Here is a 16,348-nt window from a genome sequence, read left to right on the forward strand (position 1 = left end):
TACAAGGAAACATTGTGCTTTAATATTATGTAAAGAAAATACCTCTTAGTTTTATAGTGACACCGTTCCGGCTGCCTCCCCGTCAAAGCTATCAAGTCTTGCGGGATGGGTCTCGGGGTTTGGGTTCGGCCAAGTGGCGGGAGGCAGGGGCGTGTCCGTAGAGGTGATCCTTGGGCTGTTTAGGCCACCCAAGACGCCTTATACTACAAATGATGCACTCTGCTACGTGAAGTGTGGTTTTTATTATACATCAACCTCTACATGGTGCTATCCATCCCCTGGCCGCGACTGTTCGGGGTTAGAGAGCTCTGCGCGTGTACGGCTGTTCGGCGATGACCCCGCTTACTATGGAGAGGGGGGAGTTTTGAGCGAACAGTACGTGGCGGACGTTGCTGCTAAGACCTGCGCGGTGATGCGCGGTGATGCGCGGTGATGCGCGGTGATGCACGGCCAGTGGTGTTGTACTCACGATCTAGATGCGGTTGCGGAATTGGCGCGAAGGTGGCCTCTCAACGTTGCGCGAAGACGACCAGCCTCTTCGAGCTCCCGGTGGGTACTGACTCACTCGTGTAGCACAGCGCTACAGCAGGCCTGCCAATTGCGTGCCAGAAGCGCAGCGCGCGGGAAACAGACGCGGCCAAGTTTAGGACCTATTCGCACGTTGAACAATGGAATTAACAAATAAAAACATTTGATGAAATATACATTACATAGTTTATGTCTGTGAGAGAAAACATGTGCCCTTGATGCTATTATAGTCCGGCGGAAGCACATTGCCACACCCGGCGGAGTGCTTCCGCCGAGGTGGCCGGTAGTGGTGCTAGCTGCGGGTCGTTCGGTGCACTCACACTCGTTGCACCATGTTGCACGCGCGGGCGTGTTCGTGGCACACGGCTTTGAGAGGCGTCGGAGAGGCATCGCGGCCTGTGCGACTAAGAGGCGCACTATCGGCTGGCGTCAAATGCCCCCCTCTATCTGAGGCCGCTATGTGCACCGACGCCTCACAATGATCGCACGGGAGTGACGCACTCGAAGCGCGGCACTGGGGTGGTGTACTATGCCTGGGGTGAGATTCTAGGCCCTGAGCATCTCTCTTCAAACAAGAAAATGACTGTGTGCCTCCCTCACTATGCTCGTTCCCCCTCAGTAGGGGCAGTGATGTTTTGATGTGGATAAGCTCCATTGAGTTGCACTGTGGTGGCACTGTAGGGTCCCTGGCCTGGCCCTGATGATTGGTCCATTCGTACTCAGCAAGGTGAACCGGAGCCCTGCGGGTCCTCTGTGGCCGCCGTGGAGGGGAGGGGGCTGCCGCTTGCTCGGGTGTGATGTTCGGCGGGAGGCACCCCTTCAGGGGCAAGAACTTGTCCGAGGTATTGTCCTCAGTCTCGTCCAGGGGAGTGATATCCTCAATAATGTATCTCCCGGGCTCGGCCAGGGTGTAGGCCTGGCTAGCTTGGTCTCTCTCAGGCTCGTCCGGGGGGGTGACATCCTCAATTATGTATGTCCCAGGTTCGGTCAGGGTGTAGGCATGGCTAACTTGGTCTCTCTCAGGCTCGTCCGGGGGGGGTGACATCCTCAATTATGTATGTCCCAGGTTCGGCCAGGGTGTTGGCATGGCTAACTTGGTCTCTCTCAGGCTCGTCCGGGGGGGTGACATCCTCAATTATGTATTTCCCGGGCTCGTCCAGGGGCGTGATATCCATGGACTCATGTTCGTCTAGACAGCACGTCTGGACTGGAGCCCGCCGCGTGCGTGATGGGTACCTTCCCCCAAAGTCAGTTCCTTCCTCCCCCCCTTCTGACTCATCACCTGACTCATCGACAGACATCTGGGGGTTGGCATCTACCAAGCTCATGTTCAGCATCCATGATGGCTCATCCCATTCCTCTGTCTCCTCCTCGTCATTCTGTTGCCATATCGGGGAGTCCTGATGGGTGCCACCCGCGGTGTCGATCGGAGGGCTCAGTGTACGGGCAGTTGGAGTTTCCAGTTCGGGGGGGGCAATATGTATCGGCTCAAGTCCCATGTTATCATCAGATGGTGGGGCGGTGCCCTTTGGCAGAACCTGCTGGTTCGTTACCTGCTGGCCCTCTGATTGAGGCACCCTCGAGTTGGGCCCTGGTGACACGCCTTCCATTACCCCGGGTGCTACCAACCGCAGGTCATCCCTGTGGACCTTGGCAGGCCGTCCCCGGGGGGTACGGACCGCGTATGACGTGGGTCCGGATTTCCAGAGCACTTCCCTTGGCTCCGACCACTTGGGGGCCAGCCCCGCACAGAAATTGCGAGCGACCGATGACAGATGGTGCTGCCTCACGTACACCCACTGTCCAGGTTGTAGGGGTGTTGGGGGGTGACTGGTCTGTGGTGTGTGCTCTGATAAGAATTGGTTTTGCTGTTGCCTGGCCTGTTCCCTCCCTTCCTCAATCTCCGGACGGATTAGTGTGTCCGTGATGGCCGCTGCCACCCGGCACTCCCCTGGTAGGGCGAGGTTCTGTCCATACAGCAGCTCGGCCGGGCTGTGGCCTGTGACGGCATTCGTACGGCGCCTAAGACAATACAGTAACTTGGGTATATGTACATCCCACTTAGAATGGTCGTCCCCCAGGCGCAATCTTAACTGTGCTTTTACTTCTTGGTTCCGACGCTCGGTCGGATTGGCCTGGGGGTGATAGACAGGGGTGGTGTGGTGGTCTAGGCCCCACCGACGACAGTCAGCTCGCCAGCGCTTCCCAGTGAATTGACACCCATTGTCTGTCAGTAGAACCCTCGCGAAGCCGTAGCGCGGGAAAATTTCCTGGTCCAGTAGAGCTGCTATGGTCCCAGCTCGCACATTGGACACTGGGAAGGCCTCAACCCACCTTGTGAAGATGTCCGTGATGACCACTAAAAATCTTTTGCCCCGAGTGGTCCGGGGATATGGCCCCATGATGTCGAGTGCCAGTGTGTGGAACGGGTCACGGGGTCGACGGGGGCGCTGTTGCTCCACTCCGTCCATCCGCCGCGCCTTCCGCTGTTGGCAGCGCTGACACTGTCGCACATAACCCCTAACGTCGCGGGTGATGCCTGCCCAATGAAATGTTTTGCGGATGTCCGTCTGCGTCTGGTCTGCCCCGGGGTGGCCAGCCAAGTCATGGTCGTGGTGAAAATGTAGTACGCCAGCTCGTGCGCACCCGGGTACGTAGAGACGCCATGCCTCCATGTCGCCAGGCACCCGTGTCTGTAGCACTCCGTCTACTACCCGTTGGAAGGGGTGGACTGTTCCCTCACCCGCCTGCACTTCGGTCTGAGTGGCCTCGTCCGTCTGCTGGGCATGCTGCACGGCCGCCACTAGGGCAGTGAGGGTCTCGAACACCTGGATTGGGGCAATGTCCGGGGGCGTGGTCACGGCGCACAACACCGCTGGTGCCTCCTCCCCGGTGGCGACAGGTAGGGTACCTGGTGGGGGTAGTAGCCCCTCCCAGCTGTGGTCGTCCTGGAAAGTGGACCTAGGGTCGGGGTGACGTGACAGCTCGTCAGCGAGCTGGTTGTCCTGCCCCTTCACATGCTCGATTGCGATGTCGAAGCTCTGGAGCATGAGTGCCCACCGCGTGAACTTCGACTTGCGGCCTTGGGCGGAATCCAGCCAGCTTAGACACTGACTGTCTGTCCTCAACGTGAAACGCCGGCCCTCCAGGTGGTGTCGGTACCGCCGCATCGCCCAAACGACGGCCATGCACTCCTGTTCGTTCACATGGTACCGCCGCTCGGGCTGGCCGAACTTGGCGCTCGCGTACTCCACTATTCGGCGTTCCTCGTTTTCCCCTACCTGGTATAGGACGGCCCCCATCCCCTCTTGGCTTGCATCTGTCTGCAAGTATAGCGGGGAGTCGGGCCTCAAGCGGGCGAGTCGGTGGCACTCCCGGAACTCGTGCTTGACGGTGGCCAGTGCATGATCTGCCTCCTCTGTCCACCGAAACCGGGTCTTCGGTGACAATAGGTCGGTCATAGGGGCAACTATGCTGGCAAAGTGGGGTACAAAGGATCTTAGCCAGTTCAAGAGACCTAGGAGTTTTTGTAGCTGCTTACGGGTGCTGGGTGCAGGTTTGGATTCAATGAGGTTCAGGTGTTTGGGCAGCGGCCGACAGCCTTCCGCATCCACGAGATGCCCCAGGTACTCAATCTCTCGCGCACCCACGTGGCATTTGTGGGGGGCGCATGTGAGTCCATGTCTGGCCAGCCGCTCAAGGACCAGGCCTAGGTGGCGTGCGTGGTCCTCCCACGACCGCGACCAGATGATCACGTCGTCTAGGTACGCTGCAGCAAACTCGCCGGCGTAGCCATCCAAGACGCGGACCATCATGGCCTGGAAGGTCGCAGGGGCGTCCATCAGCCCGAACGGCATGGCGCAGAACTGGAAACGCCTCCCATCAGGCGCGGTGAAAGCTGTTTTGTGCCGGTCCTCCGGGCGTACTGGCACCTGCCAATATCCTGATTTTAGGTCTAGCGAGGTAAAGATGCATGCATCGCCCAGCCCCGCCAAGGCATCCGTGATGTTGATGAGGGGAGGGGGGGCAGGTATGGTGACTGCGTTAATTGGCTTGAAGTTGACACAAAAGCGCATTGAGCCATCCTTCTTACTGGCCATCACAATCAAACAATTGTAACGGGACTCACTTGGCTCAATGACGCCATCGCGCAACATCTCAGCGATCTGCGTCTGGATGACCTCGTTCTCCTTGGGCCCGAACCCGAATGGTTTGACGAACCGGGGTTCATGTGGCCTGGTCGGAATGGCGTGCTCAGCGACCGTGGTGCGTCGTAGCATATCAGTAGCAGCAAACACTTGCGGTTGTTGTGCCAATACCCGGTTAATTAGGTCTATCTGCTCGGGTGGTACACCATTTTGCAATTCATCTAGGGTGATGGGGTTCTCTCGCCGAGGTGGTAGCCGCCGACCCAGGCCGTATACGGTACGCCTCTCCTGCTTGCCGACGTGCACCCTCCCCGCCCGCACTTCTACTGTAGCATCCTCCTGGGCTAACCATGGCAACCCTAAAATCAACTGGTCCCTGAGCCCATCCATCACGAGGGCGGTGGTTTGACTGGTGTGATCTCTAATTGCAAGGGTGATTTGGGTGCGGCCGACCGTAAGTGCCTTCGCCCCCTCGGTGGCTAATTGTACATTCTCACGCTCCGGGATCAGGTCCCCCTCGGGTATGAGTTGAGCTGACACGTAGGAATGACTGGCAGCCGTATCCACTAATGCATGCACAGGTTGCCCATTCATGGCCACCGGTATCCTAAGTAGGTACCCAGCCTCAGGTCTCAACTGTCCCAGGTGGGGCGACTCACCCGACTGCTCCAAGGGCGCTGCCGACGTCGTCAGAGGCACGTGGTGGCTGGTGTAGCTCGCCGACGACCTGGTGCGGGCCGCTGACGGGTGGCGCTGGTCATCCCCGTCCGTGGTGACAGGGTACGCCGGTGCATTAGGAGGCACCGCAGGTGCTGCCGTGGTCGCCGGGGGCACCCGGTGGCTGTTGTAGCACGCCGGCGACCTGGTGCGGGCCGCTGACGGATGGCGCTGGTCATCCCCGTCCGTCCTGACGTGGTACGCCGGTGCATAAGGAGGCACCGCAGGTGCTGTCGGGGTCGCCGGGGGCACCCGGTGGCTGTTGTAGCTCGCCGGCGACCTGGTGCGGGCCGCTGACGGGTAGCGCTGGTCATCCCCGTCAGTCCTGACGGGGTACGCCGGTGCATAAGGAGGCACCGCAGGTGCTGTCGGGGTCGACGGGGGCACCCGGTGGCTGGTGTAGCTCGCCGGCGACCTGGTTGCGGGCCGCTGACATCGCGACCAGGTGAGGCGGGCCGCCCCCACCCGCGCTAGGTGGAAGGGACGGCAGCTGAGTGGCCCCCGCAGCAGCGTGCGGGGGCGGCGCCGACGCCAGGTGGACGGAGTCGCTCGCCGGCGACCTGGGGCAGGCCGCGAACGGGTGAGGCGGGCCTCCCCCACCCGCGCTAGGTGGATGGGACGGCAGCTGGGTGGCCCCCGCAGCAGCGTGCGGGGGCGGCGCCGACGCCAGGTGGATGGCGTCACTCGCCGGCGACCTGGGGCAGGCCGCGAACGGGTGAGGCGGGCCTCCCCCACCCGCGCTAGGTGGATGGGACGGCAGCTGGGTGGCCCCCACAGCAGCGTGCGGGGGCGGCGCCAACGCCAGGTGGACGGCGTCGCTCGCCGGCGACCTGGGGCAGGCCGCGAACGGGTGAGGCGGGCCTCCCCCACCCGCGCTAGGTGGATGGGACGGCAGCTGGGTGGCCCCCGCAGCAGCGTGCGGGGGCGGCGCCGACGCCAGGTGGACGGCGTCGCTCGCCGGCGACCTTGGGCTGGCCGCGAACGGGTGAGGCGGGCCGCCCCCACCCGCGCCAGGTGGATGGGATGGCAGCTGGGTGGCCCCCACAGCAGCGTGCGGGGGCGGCGCCGACGCCAGGTGGACGGCGTCGCTCGCCGGCGACCTGGGGCAGGCCGCGAACGGGTGAGGCGGGCCGCCCCCACCCGCGCTAGGTGGATGGGACGGCAGCTGGGTGGCCCCCGCAGCAGCGTGCGGGGGCGGCGCCGACGCCAGGTGGACGGCGTCGCTCGCCGGCGACCTGGGGCAGGCCGCGAACATGTGAGGCGGGCCGCCCCCACCCGCGCTAGGTGGATGGGACGGCAGCTGGGTGGCCCCCGCAGCAGCGTGCGGGGGCGGCGCCGACGCCAGGTGGACGGCGTCGCTCGCCGGCGACCTTGGGCTGGCCGCGAACAGGTGAGGCGGGCCGCCCCCACCCGCGCTAGGTGGATGGGACGGCAGCTGGGTGGCCCCCGCAGCAGCGTGCGGGGGCGGCGCCGACGCCAGGTGGGCGGCGTCGCTCGCCGGAGACCTTGCGCTGGCCGCGAACGGGTGAGGCGGGCCGCCCCCACCCGCGCTAGGTGGATGGGACGGCAGCTGGGTGGCCCCCGCAGCAGCGTGTGTGGGCGGCGCCGACGTCAGGTGGACGGCGTCGCTCGCAGGCGACCTGGGGCGGGACGCGAACATCGCGACCAGGTGAGGCGGGCCGCCCCCACCCGCGCCAGGTGGATGGGACGGCAGCTGAGTGGCCCCCGCAGCAGCGTGCGGGGGCGGCGCCGACGCCAGGTGGATGGCGTCGCTCGCCGGCGACCTGGAGCGGGACGCGGACACCGCGACCAGGTGAGGCGGACCCTCTCCAGCTGTGATAGGTGGGCGGGGTGGCGGCTGGGTGGTTCCGCGGCGCCGGGGTGAGTCTTTCCGCGGAGCTGGGCTGTTAATTGGGGGGTGGTGGCCAGCTGCGTCACCGCCCCCTAGACGGAGTTTCCCGGGAGCTTCACCTCGCCCCCTCGCGTTCGCCAGACTGCCTCGCGGGTCGGGCACACCATGTGCCAGTGGTACTGCTCTGTCGCGCAGTAGCGGCAGCGGGGTGGCCGGCTGTCCTGGGCGCCCTGTGTTCCCTCGCGGTGGTCGTCGCGACGCGTCTGTACAGCGCCACGGTGAGGAGCGCCCGGTAGGGGCATCCCCTCCCCCATCGGGGACGGGTCGGTGGGCCGGTAGTTGCCCCTCGGCGGCGGCGGGCCCGTGTACGGCACTACGGCACGTTCGACCTCTGCGCGCGCCGCCCCCTTGGTGGACGGGGCTGACCGGGGCGTCGCGACGCTCTTGGCGCTGCGAGCTGATTGGAGGTCATGCTCTACGGCTCGTGCTCGTGCGAGAAAAACATCCAGCCCGCGAGTCACTGCTTCGCGCAAGAATGGGCGAAGTTCGGGGGACACTAGCTCCACTATGAAGGGCAGTATGTCGCTAGTTTGACCCCCGGGTGTTAGGCGGCGGTATAGTCTGAGCTTGTTATAAACAAACGTCTCCACCGCCTCCCCGTCCCCTTGGCAACGGCTGAACATCTCACTCCGACATGTGTTCAGGGCTCGGGTGTCATTGAAGCGCGCCTCCAGCTGGCGGGCGAAGTCTTCCCAGTCTGCGTCGTAGCTGCCCGCCTGGGCCCACCACTCGCGCGCCTCGCCGCGCAGCTGCGCACTCACGCGTTCCGCCCACTCTTCCCGCGGTATCTGGTGCCGCACGAGCCTCGCCTCGCAGGCTCGCAAAAACACGCGCGGATCCTCGTGGTTGAGGCCCGCGAACTCCGGGAGGGTAATAGGCCCGGTGAGGGGGCGGGACGTGGTAGCTAGCTGACCCCCTGGGTGCCCTCGTGCGCGTCGCTCGCACCCCCCACACAGAAAAAGTCCGTCCCGGAAATTTACGAATTCCAGCGCGTCTGCGCATGCGCGGTGTTTAATTGTTCCGCACTGCTGGCATCTCGCTATCTCGCCTCGGTAACCGGGACAGTGGACAGCGGCGCACTGGGGACCCGCTTGGGTTCTGGGCTGCCCCTCCGTCTTGACGCGTACCGTTTCGCATGTGCAGTACAGGTGGGGGTACTCACCGGTGCTGTGGCTGGTGGTGTGCGGCTTGCCGCACCCGGCGCAATAGCTCTCCATGGTGATGGCTACGTCCGGCCTCTTGTCCATGCGCGATCCGCGGCTGTCCGACCCGAGCGTCGGGATGAAGCGTCGGTGGCGGGCGCGGGCAGATCCGGGGGTGCGCCCCCTTGCGCTTACGACCGAGCGGTCTTGCCCGCACGCACGCGCCTCGCGGTTGTTTACGCGGCCGCGGCTGGTGACGGCTCGGTGATCTTCGGGCGCGCTCGTTTGTCCTCGGCGCGCGAGGGGTTAGGCGGGAGGGGGTGAGCGAACGATCTGTACGCGTGTAAGGGGGGGGGGGTGGAACCGTGGAATGCGGGTGGGAGTGAGCGAACGATCTTAGTGCTGGAGGGGGGTGGTGTGGCCTGATTACCCCGGCGCGTCCCGTTCCGCGGCGCCTGCACGTCTGCGCGCGCTTTCTCTCCCCTTTGTGCTGTCCCTACGCGTAACTCTGCCGGATTTTCAGCGATTCGGATGGCGTTTGCGGCGTTGTTATGTTGCCACACTAGGTGGGCGCCATTTTGACACCGTTCCGGCTGCCTGTCCGTCAAAGCTATCAAGTCTTGCGGGATGGGTCTCGGGGTTTGGGTTCGGCCAAGTGGCGGGAGGCAGGGGCGTGTCCGTAGAGGTGATCCTTGGGCTGTTTAGGCCACCCAAGACGCCTTATACTACAAATGATGCACTCTGCTACGTGAAGTGTGGTTTTTATTATACATCAACCTCTACATGGTGCTATCCATCCCCTGGCCGCGACTGTTCGGGGTTAGAGAGCTCTGCGCGTGTACGGCTGTTCGGCGATGACCCCGCTTACTATGGAGAGGGGGGAGTTTTGAGCGAACAGTACGTGGCGGACGTTGCTGCTAAGACCTGCGCGGTGATGCGCGGTGATGCGCGGTGATGCGCGGTGATGCACGGCCAGTGGTGTTGTACTCACGATCTAGATGCGGTTGCGGAATTGGCGCGAAGGTGGCCTCTCAACGTTGCGCGAAGACGACCAGCCTCTTCGAGCTCCCGGTGGGTACTGACTCACTCGTGTAGCACAGCGCTACAGCAGGCCTGCCAATTGCGCGCCAGAAGCGCAGCGCGCGGGAAACAGACGCGGCCAAGTTTAGGACCTATTCGCACGTTGAACAATGGAATTAACAAATAAAAACATTTGATGAAATATACATTACATAGTTTATGTCTGTGAGAGAAAACATGTGCCCTTGATGCTATTATAGTCCGGCGGAAGCACATTGCCACACCCGGCGGAGTGCTTCCGCCGAGGTGGCCGGTAGTGGTGCTAGCTGCGGGTCGTTCGGTGCACTCACACTCGTTGCACCATGTTGCACGCGCGGGCGTGTTCGTGGCACACGGCTTTGAGAGGCGTCGGAGAGGCATCGCGGCCTGTGCGACTAAGAGGCGCACTATCGGCTGGCGTCAATAGTTATGTAAATGTGGTGATGCCGCCATCGATGCTCCCTCTGAGAGCACAGGCCATTATGTGTCCTCAACACCTGAATCAGTGTCAGTGCGCCGAACACGCCCGCGCGTGTAGTTTAGCGCAGTGCCTCAAACGGCGTGACGTCAGTCACGGCCATCTAAATGCTCGAAGCGCCCGACCGGGTGTGGCGATGCGAAACAGGTATTCAGTGCACATGCAAATGATTTAACAAACAGAAACTAACAATTCTAACAAGCATAAAAATTGTCTTTAATTAATTAATGATATTGTCACGCGGTAAAATTTTACGTGTAGAGTTTTTTTAATTTGGCTTTGTGCTTGTAGTGCTTCGTGAGCCCGCGTGAGTTCCTGACACTTGTTTGCGACACTCGGGCTTTGACGGTTGTTTTCCTGGCGCGGTAGATTGCTAGCACTCTCTGTTTTTCTGGGGCGGTGACGTGGTTCGCCGCCGGAGAGCCTGGCCAGCTGCGCGGGCGGTTGCGTCATCCTGTCCTGGAATCTCCGGGAGTGTTGGCTGCCCTGGTTGGTTACGCTGCGTTGCTGTTCGTGCGCGTGACGCTCTGGTGTTTGTCGCCACCAGGTGGCAGAAGTGCGAGTCTGGCATGACCGGTGGAGGGGGGGATAGCGTCGGTTGGCGGAATGGCGGTTGGTTTGTGGAATCGCGGCCGGGATTTTTGTTTTCGCGTGGAGTGTTTTCGACGTGATGACGTGGTGAAGTGGATTTAATAAATGGGGCCACCCTGGGTGCGCCGGGGTGGTTCTTCTCGGTGAGGTGCTGGAGGTCTGTCGGAGCCCCGGCCTGGCGGGTAGCTGCGTGCTGCCGTTCGACGGTGTTGTAAGTAATGGCGAACTCGTAATTTTCTTTCACCTCTTGTAACATCTGGGGGCGTATTTCAAACTTGGGTTAGGATGACTTAACGTTTTGATTCTTTCCAGGAGTGCAGGCAGTGTGTGGTATCCAGTAATGTAAACTTTCTTTCGTTTATTTAGCTTAAGGATGGGTCGAGGTGTGTGTTAAAAATCATGTTATTTTAAAAAAAAGTAATAATCGTTCTCTTTTACTTATTTCAAAAGAGTATTTTATTTATTTTTTTTGTTTGTTACCAGAGTATGTTGACATTGACTTTATTTATTTATTTAATCAGTTAATTATTTACTTTTGTGTTGGTCATAGTTTACCAGAAATAAAACCTGAAACGATGTGGGATAAATAATACTTTTTTTTCTTTCAGTCAACACCCTACACCCCCTGTCCTAAGGAGGTTAGACAATCCCTGTACCAGCTCTACTGCTACCACCCCCCCCCCCCCCCCTTAATGTTTATTTTGAAAACTTGAGTGTTATCTTATATTTTTTTTATTTTTGAGTGACATCTTGTAGATCTTGACGGAGACCGAGGGCGATTGCGACAAAATGGTGTGAGGCTAGGGTATGTCTAATTGTAGGGTGTGTGTTATTTTTTTTTTAAATTTGTTTGGTGTAATGGTGATGTTTGGTTTTAACCATATCTGTTTCAGGGGTCACGAGGTACAGCCAGGTTATTTATAAATGTTTTAAGCATGAGAAAGTATTATTAATTTTTTTTTAAATTTGGCCTATTCTGTAATGGTAATCATTTTTTTTTTTTCAGCCAGTGTTTGAGATAAGTGTTTATGTTTATCAGCAAGGAACAACATATTCAGGAGTTTTAATTTGCATACCTTCCATTTTCAGGTTTTAATTATAGGAGTGGAGACAGAATGCCTACTTCCATGTTCTCTGAATAAGTGTAAAAATGAAATGGTCTTGTTATAGAGTTAAGTATTTTAAATTTTCATTAAGTTAAGTAATTTTTTTTTAAAAATTGCACTTTAGTATTTCAATTGGTTTTTTTTTGGTATTGTGTGTGTGTAATTATAAGCAGTTGATTTAAGATTTTTTTTTTTAAGCCAGGTTAGGTAGGAGGCTGAATGTTTATCAGGAGCATGATTATTTTTTTTAGTTTAAGTATGTCCACACACTGAGTATTCTGTTTATTTTTTTTATGTTTGGGCATGTCTTATCAATACACTCTTAGCCTATGTACTGACGACAAGACAGGGATACCTGATATTTGTGGAAATAGTAGTTCAGATGAGGAGCCCCTGGTAAAGATACAAGAAAAATTGCATTTGTTAAATTCAGCACCTAGAGAAGAACACCACGACACAATGGAGGCAGGAAAATTTTTTGTGGAACCTAGCTATTTTTGGGGGAGACAAATAGAAGATGTTGATGAGTTTATAAAACAGTTTAGGAGAGCAGCCAAGGTCAATGGCTGGAATGACCAAAAATGTATTGCGTATTTACCCACATTTCTCAGGGGACCAGCTAGCCGCTGGTATGACAGTTATGAGTCAACATTGGAAAATGTGAAAACGTTTGATGAATTAGCCACTGCTTTAAAGGCTGCTTTTGTTCGTGTAGGTCAGGTAGAAGACCTGGAAATAAGACTTCAATCAAGAGTACAGGGTGGGGAGGAACCATTTGAATCTTTTATTTACGACGTTCTTCACCTTTGTAATCGGCTTGACCCCAAAATGCCAGAAGCCAATAAAGTGAGATATTTATTAAGAGGCTTACGACCGGATATTGTGGAGAAAGTTATGTTGTTTCCTAACAACACAGTAGACCAGTTGCTAGGAAATTTAAGAAAAATTGAGGCAGGCCTATACTATGCGAAGAGTCATGATAGATTAAAGGGAAGTGGGGCTGTAAAACCAGAACAAGTTCCTGTTCGAAATATCAGGGAGGCAGACACAATGGATTCAAAAATAGAAAATAGACTAATGGAGTTGGGGAAACAGTTAAAGCAACTGCGTGAAGAAATGGAAGTTTTAAGAGTTCAGCCCATACACTTACAAAATTTCAGACCTAGTGGAGAAAATAGAAATAAGTTTAATAAACACTTCCAACAACCTAACCAACAGAAACACAACAGTACACCTAGAGACACAACCCAAGATCCCGGTTCTAGAACCTTTGCTAGACCCCAGAGGACCTTTGATGGGAGACCCATCTGTTTTAAATGCAACAAGCCGGGACACATTCAGTGGAACTGTCGCTCACAGCCAAATATGCAGAAAACAGGGAAACTAGGAAGGAAAAGTTATGCGCAGACTAGGAATGCATTCTGTAAAAACACAATGTCCCTTTTTAAGTGCGATGGGGTGTTCAGTCTAAAAACTAAGATTTTTGGGACAGAGATCCCCGTTTTTATAGATAGCGGTGCTGCTGTATCTTTAGTGGATAGTAAGTTAATTCCTAAACGTTTTTGGAAACCAGCAGAACACAGAGTTGTAGCAGGGGTGTCTGCACAAACCCACCACTTGAATCACATGGTTATGCTGGGTTTTAAATTAGGCCAATTTTTTTATCATCACCCAGTGGGACTGGTAGAAACACCAATCCGTGGTCTTATTTTAGGATGTGATTTTCTTACTAAGTTTGAGGCAGTAATTTCATGTAAGGGAAACAGAAATACTTTATTTACAATAAACCATCCCACTGCAGGCATTCCAGTACAAGGAGCAGAGGTGAGGGAGGCTAAGGACAGACACAGAAAACATGATAAAATTAACGCACCCCCTTGTGATAACCAAGTTCAGAAGTCAGGGACCCAAGATGATCCTCCTAAAGTAAACAAAATTGAATCAGAACCTACTTTGAGGTTAGGTTGTGTCAGGATAAAAGAGCATTCACACAACGAGGCTAGGATGCATCAACGAATTCCAGTGTGTTTTGCAGGTAATGATTTAGCAGAGGAAGTTAGTAGTAGAACCCTAAGGGGCAAAGAGAAAACGTTAGAATTACCTGTTTTTGTTGTGCAAGATATTGATTTGACTAAGAAGCAACAGTCTGACCCCAGGTTAATGCCTTCAGGACCTAAGACAAAATTACGTAGATGGACCAAAAATGTTTCTTTGCATGATGATGTGTTTTGCTATAATAATCCCAAGCCAGATAGAATAGACCAACGCAGGTACGACAAACGAAGACGAGTGGTGAGTTATAAGGTGGGGCAGGAAGTGTTAGTGTTTACTCCGATCCGGAAAAAGGGGCTTTCGGAGAAGTTGTTGCATCGCTGGTTTGGTCCTTTTGTTGTTGAGAAAAAAATATCTGATAATCTGTATCGGTTAAAAAAGTGTCAACGTGGTAAAGTTAGCTATGAGGTAGCTAATGTGGAAAGAATGAAACCATTCTTTGCTGTCTGAGTTTTATTTATTTTTTTTTATGGTGATGTCAATAGTGAGCCCTGTTTGTATTGTGTCTAGATTCTTTGTAAGGCCATCAAGTATTTGTTTTTGGTGTTCGTTGTTTGTGTATTGTAACCTGTGATACATTTCATTTCGGTCCTGGGTAATTTTGTTTAATAGTGACTTGTCAATTTAAGATTTGTTTTTTTTTTTAAGTCGCTCGTAAGAGTGTTTCAGGTACCCTCAAAGCCACTCGGGCCCTCATAATGAAGACAACTTGCTGGTGGCTACTGATGGGTATGCTGGTGCTGTCTCGAGGGGATGACGCGCCTCATTCGCCGTTCCAACCTGAGACAGTGGGGGTCATCGCTGGACCCCATTTCTTTGAATAAACCGGTTGAAGTATTGAGTTTCATGGTCAGACATGTTCAGAGTATTGCATTATTTGTGATAGGGGGTACCCTATTTTTGATTATCATTAGAAATCCATACCTTGTGGGTATTGGAACGTTCCCACGTGTAGCTGCACTGGATGAGACCACTATGTTAAATGCTGAACTTACTGTTATGGTTTTTATATTGGGAATTGTAATTGGTATGTTGGCTTTTCTTATCTGGAAGTGTATTCAACTTAAACGAAGTGCACAGAAAAATTTGAAGATATCGTCCCCAGTCACGCCTGTTGAGGCCTCCACGAGTGGAGAGGCTATGGACTTACGAGAACGATTACGTAATGAAAATGTAATAAAGGCCAAATTGTCTAGTAACACTGGTGATGAATTTCTTGTAAACATCACACTTATCGAACCATGAGGTAAATTTTCTTTGATTAATGGACTCATCCTAATTGTTTACTGTTATCGCGGTTTGTAATTATTTCAAAATGGTATTTGTTGTTTAATGAAGAATTAGCTATGTTTTTTTTTTTAAACAAAGTAAGTTACGACTAATTATTTGGGCACATTGGTGTATTGTTTATAAAGATTTAGATTTTGTTTGTTAACCAGAGATGACCCTAGGTGTCTGCTATTTTGATAGGTTATGCTGGAATGGGAGTTAAGCCAAGAAAGAGTTCCTTATCTCCTTTACCTCCCTTCCATACTCCTTCCAGTGTCATGTACTGTGCGTTTGAACCAGATTTCCATGGACTCGGAGAGCCAGGACCAACTTTAAACTCGACATGTGGTGCTAGTGTAGAAGATGAACTGTTATAGCATCAATCATCGTGTCCATCCTCATTACCGAGGATCTGGGACTATACAGCCTGTACCTGGTGGTGGGAAAAAGTAACTGTTATCCCATCCAGGAATTGTTGTGGGCTGTGTGTGTGACTCCTGTGGAAGTGCATTCGTCGGATGACCCCAGTTGATTGCGACATGTATGTGTGGACTCTCAGTTTCTAGAAGAGAAGAGACGAGACTGCTTGGTCGCAGTGGGGTTCGCCGCTATCATGGCTTTGCTACGTTGAGAAGCCAGTGCTACATTTCTGTACTAATGAGTTTGATGAACGTTCTATCCCGCAGCTGGTTGCTGCCATTACGACTCTGTGAAGATTTTGGACTTCAACTAACTTTTGAAACTTTTGAACTACCTTCTGGTTCCTACCTAGAAGCGTATCCTCTTGTGCCCTCGGTCCTCTTAAAAGGGGAAGGATATTTTGTTGCAAATTTCTTGTTTTGCTCGGGTTAACCTTTATTTGTAGGACGTAAGTTTTGTATCCTAATTATTGAATCTGCGGGGTAAACAGGCACCTGGGTTCATCAATGGTTAGGCGTTTTTGGATTCCCATACTTACCTTGTTTGAGATTTGCCTATGTTAGACACTGTTGTTAAATGACATTAATGAAAGGTTAAATTTATGAGTATGTCCTTTTCTATTGTTGAAGTATGTTGCTACCCCTATGTAAGTTTATGTTTTTGAATCACCTAAGATTATTTTTTGTTGTTGTTATTGTTTATTTTGTTGATGAATCTGATGCTGGGTATGAAAGTTTCACAGTATTGACGGATGGCACTGCTGGCAACATGCAGCAGAGATGGCTGGAGCTGAGGGGTGCTACTCCAAAAGGTGGAGCCCTGGACTTGGGGACGAGCTGCAGATCGTCCACCGGGATCATGGCTTCCACCGCCCCTTCGAGCTGTTCTGTCACCATACTCCGCCTCTCTCGGCTGTAGGCCAGTCA

The sequence above is a fragment of the Bacillus rossius genome, chromosome 2 (genome assembly GCF_032445375.1).
Source record: "Bacillus rossius redtenbacheri isolate Brsri chromosome 2, Brsri_v3, whole genome shotgun sequence".
NCBI classification, from domain to species: domain Eukaryota; kingdom Metazoa; phylum Arthropoda; class Insecta; order Phasmatodea; family Bacillidae; genus Bacillus; species Bacillus rossius.